Below are 16,356 nucleotides of genomic sequence, written 5' to 3'. Positions count from 1 at the left end.
AACTCAGAAACGACTGCAGTTTTACTCTCGGTGCTCTCTCTCGTTTCGCAGCTACTTACAGTCAAACAGAAATACCTACTCACCTGTAGACAAAGCAAGAAATAAATTATGCTGAAGAGACAAAAAACCGGGGAGCAGACATGTGTTTTACTCTCGGTCTGGCCATGATGAATGAGGATGAAGAGGGGCTTGTTTTTTTCTTCAATGAGAATGTTTGAGCTCGGTATTTTTACCATTTTTTATGCTCATTAACAAAATCTTATTTTCCTGTCGTTCATAAGTTACTTGATACTTTCATCCTTCTAAAACTCAAAACATTTTCTTCTCTTGGACTCTGACCGGATGCAGGGAATGTGTCAAATGACCCAAACGCCGCACGCTCACCGGCATGGGACGGGTAATTGCGCAAAGCGGACGCCGCAGGACCTCCGGGACGTGAGTGGGCTGAAACTACCTATCCCGGCGTGCCCCGCTCGCGAGCACAACGAAGATCTGTAGTCGTCCGGGTCACGGGGCTGCGCGCTCCGTGCGCGCCCCCGGGTAGCGGCCTGGGTCCCGCCCAGGGCGGAGGGCCCTCCAGAGAGGGCCGGGAAAACTGTAACTCCCGGCATGCCCTGCCACGGGTGCGCCTGCATACGGGAGCTACCGCGCGGAAGAGCGGGTAGGTTTAAGCGCTGTCTTAGTTGCATAGAAAGCAGCCCACCTGCTGCAGGACAGAGCCACAGGCGGACAGATGGACTGTGGGGTGAGGCTGCGGGGCCCTGGGAGGTCCGGAGTCCGCGGGGGCGGGTCAGCACTTCAGATAAGGTCCCAGTCATCTCTCCCTGCCGCTCTCTCCCCTAGCTGGCGGAGTTTACTCTTGCCCTCTGGACCTCAGGAGCCTGATTAATGGCGCTTCTGCGCTGGATGCCGATGAAAACCGTTTAGGAGCGAGGTTTGCATTGACCTGGCTGCAGCGGGGGAAGGATAGCCACCAGAGAGGGCCGCGCATAAGCCCCAGTCCGACTTTTCTTTATTTATATGTTAGGTTGGCGTTATAGGTTCCTGGGAAAGCCATTTCGTTAATGTTATGGTTTTGCCACCGGTTATCTTCCCTGGCCCACTCGTTAGAATGCAGGTGTCAGGAATTTACATTCGTTCATTGCTGTTTCCCCAGCTCCTACCAATTAGGCTGGAACAAAGTTAAGTTTTTGTTGAACTCTACCGCTGTTTGCCACCCACAATGTCCCATGTACTGTCTGGGCTCTGAAGATAGAAAATGATTAAGAATCTGACCTTACTGAGGTGAAGCTCGGGTTAGTCTGGCTTAGATCAGTCTGCTCCACACTGATCTTGGAGCGCCCAGGACTGGGTCCTTGAATCTTTTCTGTTCTCTGTTATCCAGTCTCCGCGGCTTTAAAAGCCATGTATATATTGACAACTTCAGAATTTATATCCCTTATTTGGAGTCAGGGGAGAAAGGTCCACCTTTCTCCCCTGACTCCAAATCTACAAGTTCAGTCAGGTATTGGGCATCTTTCGTGTTTTTAATTTAACATTTCCAAAACAACTCTTGATCTTTCCTCCTGAAACTTGTTCTTCCTAAAGGCTTTCATTGTCTCAGTTAATGGCATCCAATGCATCCTTCTAATGCATCCTTTCTCATCTAATCTATCAACCAAACCTATCTTTAAAATATGTCTGGACTCTGACCACTTCTGCCTGTTCCGTTGCTAGCACCCTGGTCCTAGCCAGCGGCATCTCCCTTGGGTTATCGTAGTAGCTTTACAAGTGGTCTTCCTACTTTGCTGTTGTCTTTCTACCATCTCTGCCTGGCTACCATCTAGGCAGGCTGATCGAGTTAAAAGTTAAGGTAGATCACAACACTTCTCCACTCTAAACCCTCCAATAGCTCTGAAAGTAAAGGCAGACCTTTACAATAGCCTTTAAGGCTCTATGTAACCTGTCCTGTTATTACTCTCTGACCTTATCTCCCACTGTTCTCGCCTTCACTTTGTGCTTCCCAGTCAAACTGACCTCCTTACTGTTTGTGGACCCATCAGGCCTTCTGACTTGCACTCTCTGTTCACTCTTTCTGGACCTTTCTGTCCCATCCAGATGTCACTCCTGTACCTCCTTCCCAGGTCTTTGCTTAAATATCATCTCAGGGAGGTTTCCTTTGACCGCTCTGTTTAAAATGGATGCCTGCACCACAGCCTCCCTCCCATCCTCTTTCCTACTTTTTCTCCATTGTACTTATCACCAGTGAACAAACTATATATTTTACTTATTTCTTCAACTGGAATATAAGCTCCAGGAGGGCAGGGAGTTAGTCTCTTTCTATCATTGCTGTATTGCCTGGTGTCAAAAGAGTTTCTGGCTCATGGTAGGCGTTCAGGAAACGTTTATTGGACATATGAGTGAATGAAGAAAATATTTCTGACCCAATTATTTTCCAGTGATTGTGGTAAGCAACACTGAGTTCCTGGCCTGTTACTTTGGAACCAAGAGCATCTAGTTATAGCTATTGCCAGATATAAGAATGGAGCCTGTGCCTACAGAAGCAAGTGTTGCCTTTTCAAAGCCACCTGGCTTTTACTAGTATATTACTTATGGCATTTGTCTTATTCATGCCATGCTTTCAGTGAGGTAACCTGAGCTCTCTGGAAATACTTTCCCTAAACATAGAGACAGCACTGTATTAATTTGATCATGATATATTTAGGAAAGTAATTGTGAATTAACTTTTTTAAAAATAAAAGCTTATATCTTCGTATTTTTATTCTCGTTGCTATCAAGCATCAGGGCTTAGGTTCAAGGCTGCATTCAATGATATTTACTCCCTTTCAAAAACAGCAAAGCACAGATATGTTCAAGCTATAGTCTCTTTGCTGGAATATTAGCAATTAGAGCTAAGTTCTCTTCTTGTAAGAAGAGTTATGGCTTCTATCCCCATAAGTTATAGATAGAGTTGAAAGTCTGTAACTTCTTAATAACATATAGAGTTATAAGTCTACTGAGCATGGAAGTCATAGAGTTACGGCCACTGACCTCCAGGTGGCCTGTGGATTGTGTGTGGAGGCATGGTGTTTCTGTTACCCTTGCTTGGACCTGCCGGATGAGGGAGGAGAGGCAGGGGTATGAGCAACTGCAACGAAAATGAGAATCTCTCCTGACTCTAAACCTCAACTCAACGGATTCACTGGATCCCAAGTTCTTACTTTACTCTTCCTTTAACAGGCTCGCAGGTACTCAGGGACTTCCTGGTGGATATTAAGGCTGTCCTGCTCTCGCTACGGGGCCACCATTGCTTCCATTTTTGTTTCTGAGGGCTCTCCTGACCTTGACATTGTTTTTCTCCCCATGTGGAGAGGGGGTAGGGAAGAATTTTCAACTAACCCTGAGACCTGTTTGTAATAAATCCTCAAAGGGTAGATTGTCTTGTTTCGTTTTTGAATCCACTTCTTTGATGACCTGAACCTCACTGATTGACTAAGAGGATATTTCAAGGACAACACCATGTATTTCACTCAAAAGCTTTATCCTCTGCCCACCGTCAGTCAGTGCCCCAGGCACCTCGATCTCTCCCTCCTTAGCATGAATTTTCTATAAACCTCCTCTCCCTCAGAGGCTGGGGGCCAAGTTTCTTCTTCCTTTTTGTTTGAGAGTATTTTTTCTCTCCAGAAGCCTGAGACGCTCCAGTCTAGACCAGGTTCAGGTGGGTGTGAGTGATGATGCCAATCAAATTCTTACCTAAACACATATAGACTTACTTTCTCTTTTCTGAGAAAATGAAGCCATTTAATTTGTGTTGTTTTCCATCTTGTTTTTATGGCTGAATGCGCACACATACCTTGTAAGGTTATGTAAGCCTTTTATATCTATTTTGGGTACCTTGGGGAAATAACAGCAAAATTATGACATTTCGACAATTACGTGAAAAAAATTTAGGTGGGAATCTGCATCTTGTTAAAAATATGTGGGAAACTTGTACTCCATTTTCTGTATTTTTTTTCCAAAAATGAACTTTTATATTTGTGTTAGTATTATGTATCTGACTTCTGACCTAAATTAATTAGACAGTCCTCTATATTATATTCAGCTCCCTGGGCCTAACACATTGCCACAGAAATTGCCCTCCCCTCCCACCTCCGGCACCGCTTGTCATTTTCTTTACCTCCTCCTTCTTCCTATTTCTCTACCAACTATTATCTGGGACTACTATGTATTCCAGGACTGCTTTTGTTGCAAGCAACAGGAAAGTGTGACTAAACAGAAGTTTATATTTCTCACATAAGCAAAGTTTGGAGGTTACTAGTTTTATTTCAAAAAGTCAGGTTAATCTGAGCTTCTCTGGCCTTTTCCTTGTTTCTCAGATGCTGGTGATCCCCGACTCTTTGTTTACATTTAACAGTGAGGTACTGCATGGCTGACTTAAAGAGAGCCCTCAGAGCTCCGGGTATCATACAGGGGAAGGAAAGGACAGGTGCCACCATTTCTGTTCTTTTTATCAGAAAAAAAAAAGTCTTCCCAGAAGCTTCTTGTAAACTTCTGCCTAAAGTCTCACTGGCCAGGATATGTGACATGGATGTGCCAGCTGTAAGGGAGGGTGGAGACATGAACTTTTCAACTTCTTTTGGAGGTAGGACAAAGGAGCCAACTGCCTGTCACAAACCCAATTAAACACCCTTTCCATCCTTTTCTCCCAACCCCAGGCCTGGTTTCTTTCTCTGTTGGCAGTAGCCAGACAGCAGGTGACAGAAAATGGAATGGAGGGTAAACCCATCTGGTGTTTCTTCACTGTTACCTCTCTCTTTCCTTCCCACCCCACACTATTGGTGGTTCCCCCAACCCTAGCCCTGGTTTCATGGCAGTAGAACCAGCCCTAAGGTTTGTCTTCGAGGCTCTTCTTTCTGTTACCTGAGGCACACTGTCCTGGCCCATGTGGTCACCTGAGCAGGAAACTCCAAACCTGGCTTTTTTCAGAAATGTAGATGAACCTTGCTTCACATCTTTGTGTATCCAGAGACTCTATTAATATCTGTGTCTACTTTTGTCATTCCCTTCAAGAATGAATTGAAAGCATGAAAAGCAGTTAATAGAAGAGAACTTCTTTACCCCCTGTCCTTAAGCTGTTTGTTAACAGAAAATCTAAAGAATTCAAAAAGGTTATGTGTGTCGGAAATGCATTCTGTTTTATAGAGCAGCACAAAGGAGAGAAATCTTGGTCAGGAGCACAAAATAAGAATAAAAAGAAAATTTGTACCCTTTGACCTACATCATTCCATTTCCCCTATCTTCCAGCCCCTGGCAACCACCATTCTATTCTCTGTTTCTATGAAATCAGATTTTTTTGGTTTGTTTGGTTTTTAGAGTCCATATATAAGTGATAACCACACACTGTTTTTTCTCTGTCCAGCTTATTTCACTTAGCATAATGCCCTCCAGATTCATCCTGCAAATGGCAGGATTTCCTCTCATGTGGCTGAATAACATTCCATATATATATATATGTACATCACATCTTTATCTGTTCATCCACTGAAGGACGTTTAGGTTGTTTCCATCTCTTGGCTATTGTGAATAATGGTGCAGTGAACATGGATATGCAGATATCTCAAGATATTGATTTTAGTTCCTTCAGATATATACCCAGGAGTGGGGTTGCTGGATCATATGGTAGTTCAAGTTTTAATTTTTTGAGAAACCTCCATACTGTTTTCCATTATGGCTGTACCAGTTTACATTCCCACCAACAGTACATAAGGTTCCCTTTCCTCCACATCCTTGCCAACGTTTGTTATCTGTCTTTTAAAACTAGCCATTCTAACAGGTGTGAGCTACTATCTTGTGATTTCGATTTGCATTTCCCTGATGATTGGTGATGTTGAGCATCGTTTCATGTACCTGTTGGCCACCTGTATATTTTCTTTAGAAAAATGTCTATTTAGGCCCTCTGCCCATTTTTTAATTGGATTATTTCTCCCTTTGCTACTGAGTTGTATGAGTTCTTTATATATTTTGGATATTAACCCTTTATCAGATATATGGTTTGCGAATATTTTCTCCCATTCTGCAGGTTGCCTTTTCAAATAAGACATTCTGAGGATCAAATGTATAACATGGTGACTATAGTTAATAATATGGTATTGTATACTTGAAAGTTGCTGAGAGTAGATCTTTAAGTATTCTTACCACAAAGAAAAAAAGTTACTTATGTCAACTATGTGAGGTTGTTAATTATGTGGATGTGTTAATTATTTTGATCTTGGTAACCATTCTGCAAGGTATATGTATATAAAATCATCATGTTGTACACTTTAAATGTATACAGTTATATTTGTCAACTATTCCTCAGTAAAGTATTTGTTTGTTTGTTTGTGGTTTGTTTTGTTTTGTTTTAAGTAAAAAGAGAGAAACAGGCCGTTGTCTGGGACCAGTGGGGGAAAGACAGAAGGTGGTTAGAGAGCTGTCCTCAGGGGCTGTAACAGTGTTACATTGGCAAGAAGCTCAGCCTTTCCGCTGGTGCCCCCTAAAATCCTGCCACCAGTTTTAAGACTTCTTTAATTCCTTCCCTGGGTCCTGGGGACCACCTTCAGTGACTTGAACCTAAGGGAGTCCCCACTTCCATTGCCTGGGATACCTCGGGGAGGCATCTAATCACACAGCAAGTTGGAGAGAAAGTTGTATTACGAATATCCCAGGTGGGGCCTTTGTGAACACATTCCCACAGATACACCATTGCTAGTGATGCTTAAGGTTTATGGTTTGATTAGTATAGAACTGTCTGCAACAGGATAGAGTTGCAGGAAAATGTCCTTAAAGTTTCCACCAATGATCTTGTCATTGAACTTTGAGCACATGATTCGTTTAAATGTTGGGACTTCTTATAAGCTGATTCTGCTTCTGTCACTAATACCTGAAAGAATAGTCTCACTACTCCCATTTACTCTCATGTGGTCTTGCGGGAGGGGTCTGGAAATTTGATGTCAGTAAGTGTAAAAGAGTCTTTGCTATGAAGTTATGTTTGCAAGTTCTTTTTAAAAGTCACTGCTTCAAGGTAGTTGGTAAACCTATTTTATGACAACTGCTCAGAGATCCAAGTACTGTAGAGTGTTGTTTTGTTTTGTTTTCAGAACAGTTGGATGGGAATATGTTAAAATGAAAATGGCTGGCAATGAAAAGAGGTAATAACTTCTTCTGCCAAGTCATAGGTCCTAATGTATGTCTAATAGTAGCAGACAGGTTAGACTAGACTGTGCTGCAGTAACAAACGACCTAACAATCTGCGGCTTATAACAACATTAGTTTCTTGCTCACTCACACTGTATGTCAAGGATGGGCCATGGCTCTGCTCATGTAGTCTTTACTCTGGGATCTTGGCACATGGAGCAGGCCCTCTCTGGGATGTTGCTCATCGCATGGAGAAGGGAAAAGAGATGATGAATGACAAGTTGGCTCTTAAAGCTTCTACCCACATTTAATTGAGCAAGGCAGGACACATGGCCATTTCCAAGCTCAACAGGACAGGGATGTATAATCCTCCACAGGAAGGGGCAGTGGCTATTCTGAACAATAATAGAACCGACTACACTAATATTGTGACTTTAATCTCAGGTGCATATGGAAACTACAATGTCCAGACCAGTCTTCTCTCCAGCCCGCTTCAATGTTACAGCTTCTGAAACATTCACGGTACTTCAGCAAAGGATGAGAATAGTTGAGGAACAGACCAGTTCTCTGAGGGATGACCTAATAATGTTGGACTTTGGTGAGAAAAGGTAACAAATAAAAAAATTGTGTTACAATATCTTTGTAGGTTGAAGAAATTTTGCCTCACTGGTTACTAATAAGGAGTCACAGTGTGGGTGGTTTGGCAGGTGAAATAAGTACTTAGAAAAGAATTGAGAAATAACATTAGAATACTAATTAGGAAATATTTGCAAGATAAAGAGTTGTCCTCCTGTAATGGAGCTACTACCACTATTCTAAACAGATTTTTAAAGTGTGTTAATTAGGTGCACAAACTTTGATATCCTATTCTCCCTCAATACTTGATTAAAAACAAATGTAATTTTTTACATAATTAGAAAAAAAAATTGGGGCCTTTTTTAAAAATAAAAATAGACTTTGATATTAGTTAAGGTGAACATCTACAACTTGATTCATGCCATTAATATGGTCTGTATTTTCTTTCTCCAAATTTATTGTAAATTAAAAGAAAGGTTATAAGTCTTAAAAAAAATTCATAGTTTAGAATGAAGTACTCAAAAGAAGAACTGTGTTTTTCCTTTGTGCTCCTGAAGAAGTTATTGCCATTAAAAGTTAGATTGTCAAAAGGCCTTGAGGAATCTGGGTGCTTAAGTGGCCAATGTTGAATTTACTGGTGTGATTGTCTTTAAAATTACGTATGTATTTCCTGAGTGTCTCTTATGAAGACCTAAAATTGGTATAGTTGGTATTATAGCACAGGTAGAATAAATAACTCTTCAGCAAAGATTAAATTTGTACCAGTGTTGAGTATGTTAGAACAAAATAGGAATATTTATTATCACCTCGTTTAAAAATTTTCTAAAAAGGATGTGAAATACTGCCTCCATGCTCACTTTAATTCTTAGTTTACCATTATAGAATTAGCATTTAACCTGTTTTATATATCACTTGCTTTTACATACAAAATAAGTTTACAAAAAATTCTGATTAAAATAACCGTTAAAAAATCAGTGGTCTTGGGCTTCCCTGCTGGCGCAGTGCTTGAGAGTTCACCTGCGGATGCAGGGGACACAGGTTCGTGCCCCGGTCTGGGAAGATCCCACATGCCACGGAGTGGCTGGGCCCGTGAGCCATGGCCACTGAGCCTGCGTGTCCGGAGCCTGTGCTCAGCAACGGGAGAGGCCAAAACAGTGAGAGGCCCACGTACCGCAAAAAAAAAAAAAAAAAAAAAAAATCAGTGGTCGTTACCCATCCCACATTGGTCTCGTCCTCTTTACCTAATAGTGCTCTCTATGTTTAAATTTGCAGGGGCTATCAGATACTGGTTAACTAAAGACTATAGTTTTTATACTCAGTAGAAGTGTTACATTGATTCGATGGTTGGGATTACCCTATAATATTGTTATATTGGGATCTTTGTCCAGAGGCCACTTGGAAACTCCAAAATATTTAGAAGAGCCTGTGAGCCAGAACATCATTAGCCCTATCCAGAATGAAATAATTTGTTCAGGAAAAACAGATATTTTATGGAAGAACTGTGAGTTTCTGGTGAATCGAATGTGCCGTCTGGAAAGCCTCATCCAGTCCTTGAAGATGAACGTCTTCATCTGCAAACTGAAAAAGATTTGAACCCACAGAAAACAGGTATAGAGAGAAGAGAGTCATCAGAAATTCGGTCCTGTGTGGGTGCTTGATGAGTTCATGATTCTTTTCCTTTCCTGACCTTCTTTAAACTGCTTGATGACCCTCCTGTCCTGTCTGATAGATTTTCTGAAGGAAAGACTGAATACCACACAGGAGGAGCATTCCACGGATCTGAAGCTATTGCAACTGGAAGTGATGAATGTGTGCCAGCAACTAAGAGATGTAAAAGAGAAAGAAGACACGGCACAAGATGAGGTGCAAAGGTTGACTGTGACTCTTCAGCTTGCCTCAGAGACAAAGGTTTGAGTCCAGAGTCCTGGAATACAAACTCACTGTTAATGTGTTAGCTGGAGGAGGCAACAGACCCATGAAGCTGACTTTTAAAAATAGGTGATGTTGGTGTGAGGATTCTTGACATCTGAAATTTATCTACATCGATAGCCTATAACATTGTGTGCTGTCGGTAATTGAGTATTTATAGATTCCTACCCTCTACCTGTGACTGTGCAGATCCAGAGATATGAGGGAGTCTGTGCTCTACAAGAGCTTGTATGCTAGCTGGGAGCACAAGGCACAGCAGGAGAAAAGAGAGAAAAGAAGGGTATAAGAAATATTAAAGGACAGTGTAGGACAATAAGCAAATATTGCCAACTAAGTGTTCTGTATTCAGGTGGGTTTGAGAAGGTACACATGTCCTGTCTAGAACAGATTAGACTAGGCTTCAAGGAAGACATGGGACTTGAGATGAGCCTTTAGAAGGCAAAGCAGTGAGGTGAGGACATTTAAAAGACCTCACACAGAGGCAGCAAAAAATAAGACTAGGGAAAAAAAACTAATGATTTTGTTTTCCCTTCACAGGCCAGGCAGTGTAACAGATTTTATTTTGTTTAAAACATGTTTTGTTTAATCTCTGCAAAACCTCAAGATGTAGGATATTGTTGTCTCTCTCTTTTTTTTTTTTTGCTGTACACGGGCCTCTCACTGTTGCGGCCTCTCCCATTGCGGAGCACAGGCTCCAGACGTGCAGGCTCAGCAGCCATGGCTCACGGGCCCAGCCGCTCCGCGGCATGTGGGATCTTCCCGGACCGGGGCACGAACCCGTGTCCCCTGCATCGGCAGGCGGACTTCAACCACTGCGCCACCAGGGAAGCCCTACTGTCTCTATTTTAATGATGAGTGTACTGGGGCTCAGAGAGAAGTCATCTCTCTGAGATCACACTTGCCTGTTTTCTTCCTGTAACTCAGATTTGAACCTAGATCTTTCCCTTGGGTGCAGTTAGGAGGCAATGCATAAACTAGCTGGAGAGGAGTGAGGATTGTTTGTGTAAAATAAGTTGGAAATTGGCAAGGGTTAACGTCATAGAGGATCTCAAAATCAAGAATAATTAAGTAGTTGGGCTTGATCCTATGGGGATTGATTAAATTTTTGATAAGAAAGTGACATAATTGAAAACAAGAAAAGTAATCTAGCAGTAGTGTAGAGTATCAATTATAGGAGAAGAGATTGGAGATAGGAAAACCCATTAGGAATCCATTGCCTTATTTGAGACATAGACCTTATTAGGTCTGAACTACGGTTGTGGCATTTTGAGAGGAAAGATATGTTAGAATGTGGTATTGGATAGGGGCTGAAGGTAGAGAAGAAGGCAAGGACAGCTTTGAGTTTTTACATCTTAGATTATAGTGCCATTAATAATAATATAAAAGAGGATGAATAGTGAAAGCTGTGTTTTTCATCCTCAACTCGTAAGCATAGATAATATTTGAGGCTAGAAAAAATGGAGTACTTAAAAAAATAGGACTATACCCTGTAAGAAAAATGTCTAGCAATTACCAGGTTTTCCTCTGATTATTGAATTTTACATAGGAGGTACATGTGACTAATCATTTTTTAATTACCTGAAAGGGAAAATGATACAAGTCATGAATGAAAGTAATAAAATCACTTTAAATATCTCATTGTAATAATTACTTTAGACTCATAATAAGAAGTGTTTATAACTGTATTCAGAATAGCATTTATAGGTTGCCCCCAAGAAGTCTAGATTTGAACTGTGATATACCGTAGACAGTTTCTTCCTGTCATTTCAGATTATTTAGAACCTTTTCTCCTTCTATTTTTAGAAGAATGCAGCCATTATTGAAGAGGAACTGAAGACCACAAAATGTAAAATGAACCTTAAAATTCAGGAGGTAAGATAAAAAGGAAGCTGGAAGGTGAAGGGGGCGTTGGAATTGCAGAGGGGGAAGTCAAGGTAGTGGACAGAATGAAGAGAAACCATTGAAGAAGAAAATATGTGGCTGTTTATTCGGAAGACTTTAAAAATATGCCCCATGAAGTTATGCCTGCCCGTATGTGACATTAAGACTTCCTTTCACCCCAGTACTGCCACAAAACCAGAAATAAAAAATAAATGCTCTCTGAGCCAGGAGGGAAACAGTTACCGTGAAACTCATGCAGTTGCCCATATACTAGAGTTAAGTGGACATAAAAAGACCTTTTACACTAAAGTTGTGTTTAAAATGAAAAGCTTTTAATAAGTCTGCTCATCTAATTTTACCTTAAAACTTTCATTTCAGTCTAAATTTCAGTAGATAACAGATTGGAATTATGGAGTAGGTGGCTGCTAAAAGTTGTTGGACTAAAAATTTGCAGCCGAAAGCAGTGGAAGAGTCAGAAGAATTACCAGTTCAATACACCTTGACAGTGGCCTAAAAACCTCAATATTCCCTGACAGAATAATAGTTGACATTAGTCCAAACCAAAAGGATCAAGTTCTATTTAAAATATTCTGTTTTACAAAACAGAAATAGTTACACTATTTTAAAAATTATGAATTTCAGTGTGTTTAGGGTGGTAAGTGTGGCTATCTGGGACATTCTCTCACGTAGAGTATTTTTTTTGCCAATAGTTACTGATAAAAGCATGATTGTTCATTGTTAGTTGGAGTATATTGTTTCATGCTTTAAAAAATATTTTGGCTATTTTAATAGATTCTTTTTAGAGCAGTTTTAAGTTTTTAGAAAAACTGTACAGAAACAGAGTTCCCATATATCCTTTCTCCCCACCCCCAGAGCTTCCTCTCTTATTCACATTCTGTATTAGTCTGTGATGAACCAGTTTTGATACATGATTACTAAATTCACAGTTTAGATTAAGTTTTACTTTTTGGTCATCACAGTATACAGAATAGCTTCACTGCCCTAAAAATGCCCTGTCCTGTACATACACATCACCCCGCGCCTCTCTCCCCCACCCCTGTCTTTCCCCAAGCCCCTGGCAACCACTGATCTTTTCACTGTCTCTCTAGTTGGAATCATACAGCATGTAGCCTTTTTGGACTGGCTTCTTTCGCTTAGCATATGCATTTAATCCTCCATGTCTTTTCATGGTTTGATAGCTCATTTCTTTTTATCAGTGAACAATAATCCATTGTCTGGATGTACCGTAGTTTATCCATTCACCTACTGAAGGACATCTTAGTTGCTTCCAAGTTTGGCAGTTATGAATAAAGCTGCTGTAAACATTCATATGCAGTTTTTTATATGGACATAAGTTTTCACCTCCTTTGGATAAATACCTAGGAGTATGACTCATACTTATCATATGATAAGCTTATGTTTAGCTTTCCAAGAAATTGCCAACCTGTTGCAGTGGCTATGCCATGTTGTGTTTCCACCAGCAGTGAATGAGAGTTCTTGTTGTTCCACATCCTCACCAGCATTTTGTGTTGTCAGTGTTTTGAATTTTTGCCAAATTTATAGGTGTATGTACAGTATCTTGTTTTAATTTGCAGTTTTCTACGGACGTGATATTGAGCATCTTTTCATATGCTTATTTGCCATCTGTCTATCTTCTTTGGTGAGGTATCTTAGATCATTTGCCCACTTTGCAGCTGGGTTTTTTTTTCTTATTGTTGAGTTTTTAGAGTTCTTTTTATATTTTGGATACCAATCCTTTATCCAGTACGTGTTTTACAAATATTTTCTCCCAATCTCTAGCTTATCTTTTCATTCTCTTAACAGTGTCTTTTGCAGAGCAGACACTTTTAATTTTTTTTTTTTTTTTTTGCGGTACGCAGGCCTCTCACAGTTGTGGCCTCTCCCGTTGTGGAGCACAGGCTCCGGACGCGCAGGCTCAGTGGCCATGGCTCACGGGCCCAGCCGCTCCGTGGCACGTGGGATCTTCCCGGACCGGGGCATGAACCTGTGTTCCCCGCATCGGCTGGCGGACTCTCAACCACTGCACCACCAGGGAAGCCCCAGATGCTTTTAATTTTAATGAAGTACAACTTACCCATTTGTTTTTCCTGGATTGTACTTTTGGTATTATATGTATTAATAAAATATCATTGCCAAACCCAAGGTCACCTAGATTTTTCTATGTTATCTTTTAGAAGTTTTATAGCTTGCATTTTACGTTTAGGTTTTGAATTATTTTTTGTGAAAGGTGTGAGGTCTGTATCTAGATTCTTTGAGTGAGTTTGTGTATGTGTATGTCTAGTTGTTCCAGCACCATTTGTTGAAAAGACTATCGTTTGGATTGCCACTTAACACTATTTTATTGGGGAAGTCTTAATTCTTGGTGCTGTAGTAAAATGTTGAATTTTCATGGAACTTGTCAAGGACCTGTAGAAGGACTGTGCTAGTCAAATAGGTACATTTTGAGGGTATGTGAGGCAGGAAGGATGTATTAGTCTGCTGGGGCTGCCATAACAAAGTACCACAGACTGGTGGCTTTAACAACAGAAATTTATGTCTCACCATTCTGGAGGTGAAAAGTTCAAGATCAAAATATCATCAGCAGGTTTGGTTTTTTCCTGAGTCCTTTCTCCTTGGCTTGCAGATGGCTGCCTTTTTTTCTGTGTCCTCACATGGTCTTTTCTCTGTGTACACATCCCTGGTGTCTCTTTGAGTACAAATTTCCTCTTCTTATAAGGACAACAGTCATGTTGGATTAGGGCCCACCCCAGCGGCCTCATAACTGAAACAACTCTTTAAAGGCCCTATCTCCAAACACAGTCATATTTTGAGATACTGGGGTTTAGGGCTTCAACATATGGATTTCAGAGGGATGCAGTTCAGCCCATAACAAAGGGCTATACAAAGATAAAGTAAATGCAGTATTTATCTTTCTAAGAGATAAGAAATATATATATATATATGAAATCTGGTTCTGATGAACATGAAATAGATTAACTGATAGCCCTTCATAATGCTTTAGGGATGAATATCTTAGTAGTATAGTTATCAAATAAAGATTCCCTTTATAAGTCACTTAAATTGTATCTTGAGCAAATTATACTATATAATTCGATGTAGAGCTTAGAAAAGTATATTATGCTACTCTAAATTATAAAGTGATTATAATCTGATACTAAAATAAAACCTAAAGAATATAGCCCAAAACAAAAACAATAGCTCATTCTTAAATGAGATTCTAATATTAATATTTAACTGATTATTGGATAAGGAAGGAATTTCTAAGCTTGAAAAGAAGGAACAGGATTATAAAAAGCTCGATAAGTTTGACCATATAAAAATTAAAATCTTATATATGTATAAAAAAGCAAAACTAATACAACATAACAAAACTAGACAGTTAATAATCTTCCCTTTTAAAGAACTTAAATTGACTTAAAAAAACAGAGGGCAAAAGATAAGAACAGTTCAGAAAATATATAAAGAACTAATAACCATATTAGAAACTGTTTAATCTCACTAGGAACCAAAGAAATGCAAAAATATTAAGGTGTTGTTTTTCATTTATTAGCAAAGATTTAAGAAAGTGATAATCTGTAGTGCTGATGAGATTTATTCAAATACTACTGATAAGGTAAAATTGGAAGAATTACAAAATGTATCAAAAGTCTAAAAAATGTTTATACCTTTAACCTAGTGATTCCTTTTGTAGGATTTATCCCAAGGAAGTAATCAGAAATTCAGTGAAAGATTTATTCACAAGCATGTTCAGCAGAACAGTATTTAGAATAACAAACCACTGGAAATGTCCAAATGTTCAATATTAGGTGTATGGTTAAGAAAATCATAGAATATTTCCAAAATGGGCTATCTTGTAACTATTTCGTGTCAACATATTTTTCAACTCATTTCACTTTTTAAAAACTTCGGAAATTGTTAAATATATCATCCTTCAAGAAAACACATATAAAGTGCATATGTACAATGTAGAGAAGAGTTATAAAGTGTACTCTTACGTCATGTTTACTGGGGTTTAAAAATAGAATTTCTGGAACTTCCCTCGTGGCGCAGTGGTTAAGAATCCGCCTGCCAATGCAGGAGTCATGGGTTCGAGCCCTGTCTGAGAAGATCCGACATGCTGCGGAGCAACTAAGCCCGTGCGCCACAACTACTGAAACCCACTCACCTAGAGCCCATGCTCCACAACAAGAGAAGCCACCACAACAAGAAACCCGCGCACCACAACGAAGAGTAGCCCCCACTCACCGCCACTAGAAAAAGCCCACGTGCAGCAACGAAGACCCAACGCAGCCAAAAATAAATAAATAAGTAAATAAATTAAAAAAGAAATTCTTTCAATTTAACGTCACTTCATAAAAGGAACAGCATTTTTCAGTTCCCATTTAAATTAGAAAGGATTTCTTTACTTCATGATAAAAGAGACTCTTAACCTTCTTTGTATCTTTATCTGACTCATTTTATAGTCATTTATTGATAGAAATAAGGTCAGTGTACCCAAATTCTTGAGTGTTGTTTTTGTCTGCTGCTTAGCAACTACTTCATTATTTGTTTTGATCTTTAAGTTCCAATACATGAAAAAAAAAATTCCAGTGCATAATTGAAACAGCTTTCAGAGGAATGTTTATAATACTATGGGATAAAAAAGATATATATATATATATATATAGGTGAAGAAATCAAAATACAGGAAAATAAAGAGTTAAAAAATAAAGTTAGAAAATAGAGAAATACAGAAAATACATATACTAAGACATATTAGTGTTTTTCAAACTTCTTTTGACAGCAATACATTGTAAG

The 16,356-nt window shown here is 39.7% G+C and overlaps 1 pseudogene across 1 annotated transcript in view; it reads left to right on the top strand.

Annotated features, from left to right (window-relative positions):
* The first annotated feature begins 342 nt into the window (after nt 1–342).
* Nucleotides 343–16,356, top strand: part of LOC307057538 (coiled-coil domain-containing protein 150-like) — a 197,149-nt pseudogene continuing 181,135 nt past the window's right edge. Inside the window, exons 1-5 of the transcript in view lie at nt 343–435; nt 7,597–7,760; nt 9,117–9,336; nt 9,458–9,636; nt 11,461–11,529. The product of the transcript in view is annotated as a coiled-coil domain-containing protein 150-like (transcript). The remainder of the gene's footprint in view (nt 436–7,596; nt 7,761–9,116; nt 9,337–9,457; nt 9,637–11,460; nt 11,530–16,356) is intronic.

The sequence above is a fragment of the Hyperoodon ampullatus genome (assembly GCF_949752795.1).
Source record: "Hyperoodon ampullatus genome assembly, chromosome: 8".
NCBI classification, from domain to species: Eukaryota; Metazoa; Chordata; class Mammalia; order Artiodactyla; family Ziphiidae; genus Hyperoodon; species Hyperoodon ampullatus.
This window is presented reverse-complemented; position numbering and strand designations above follow the sequence as displayed.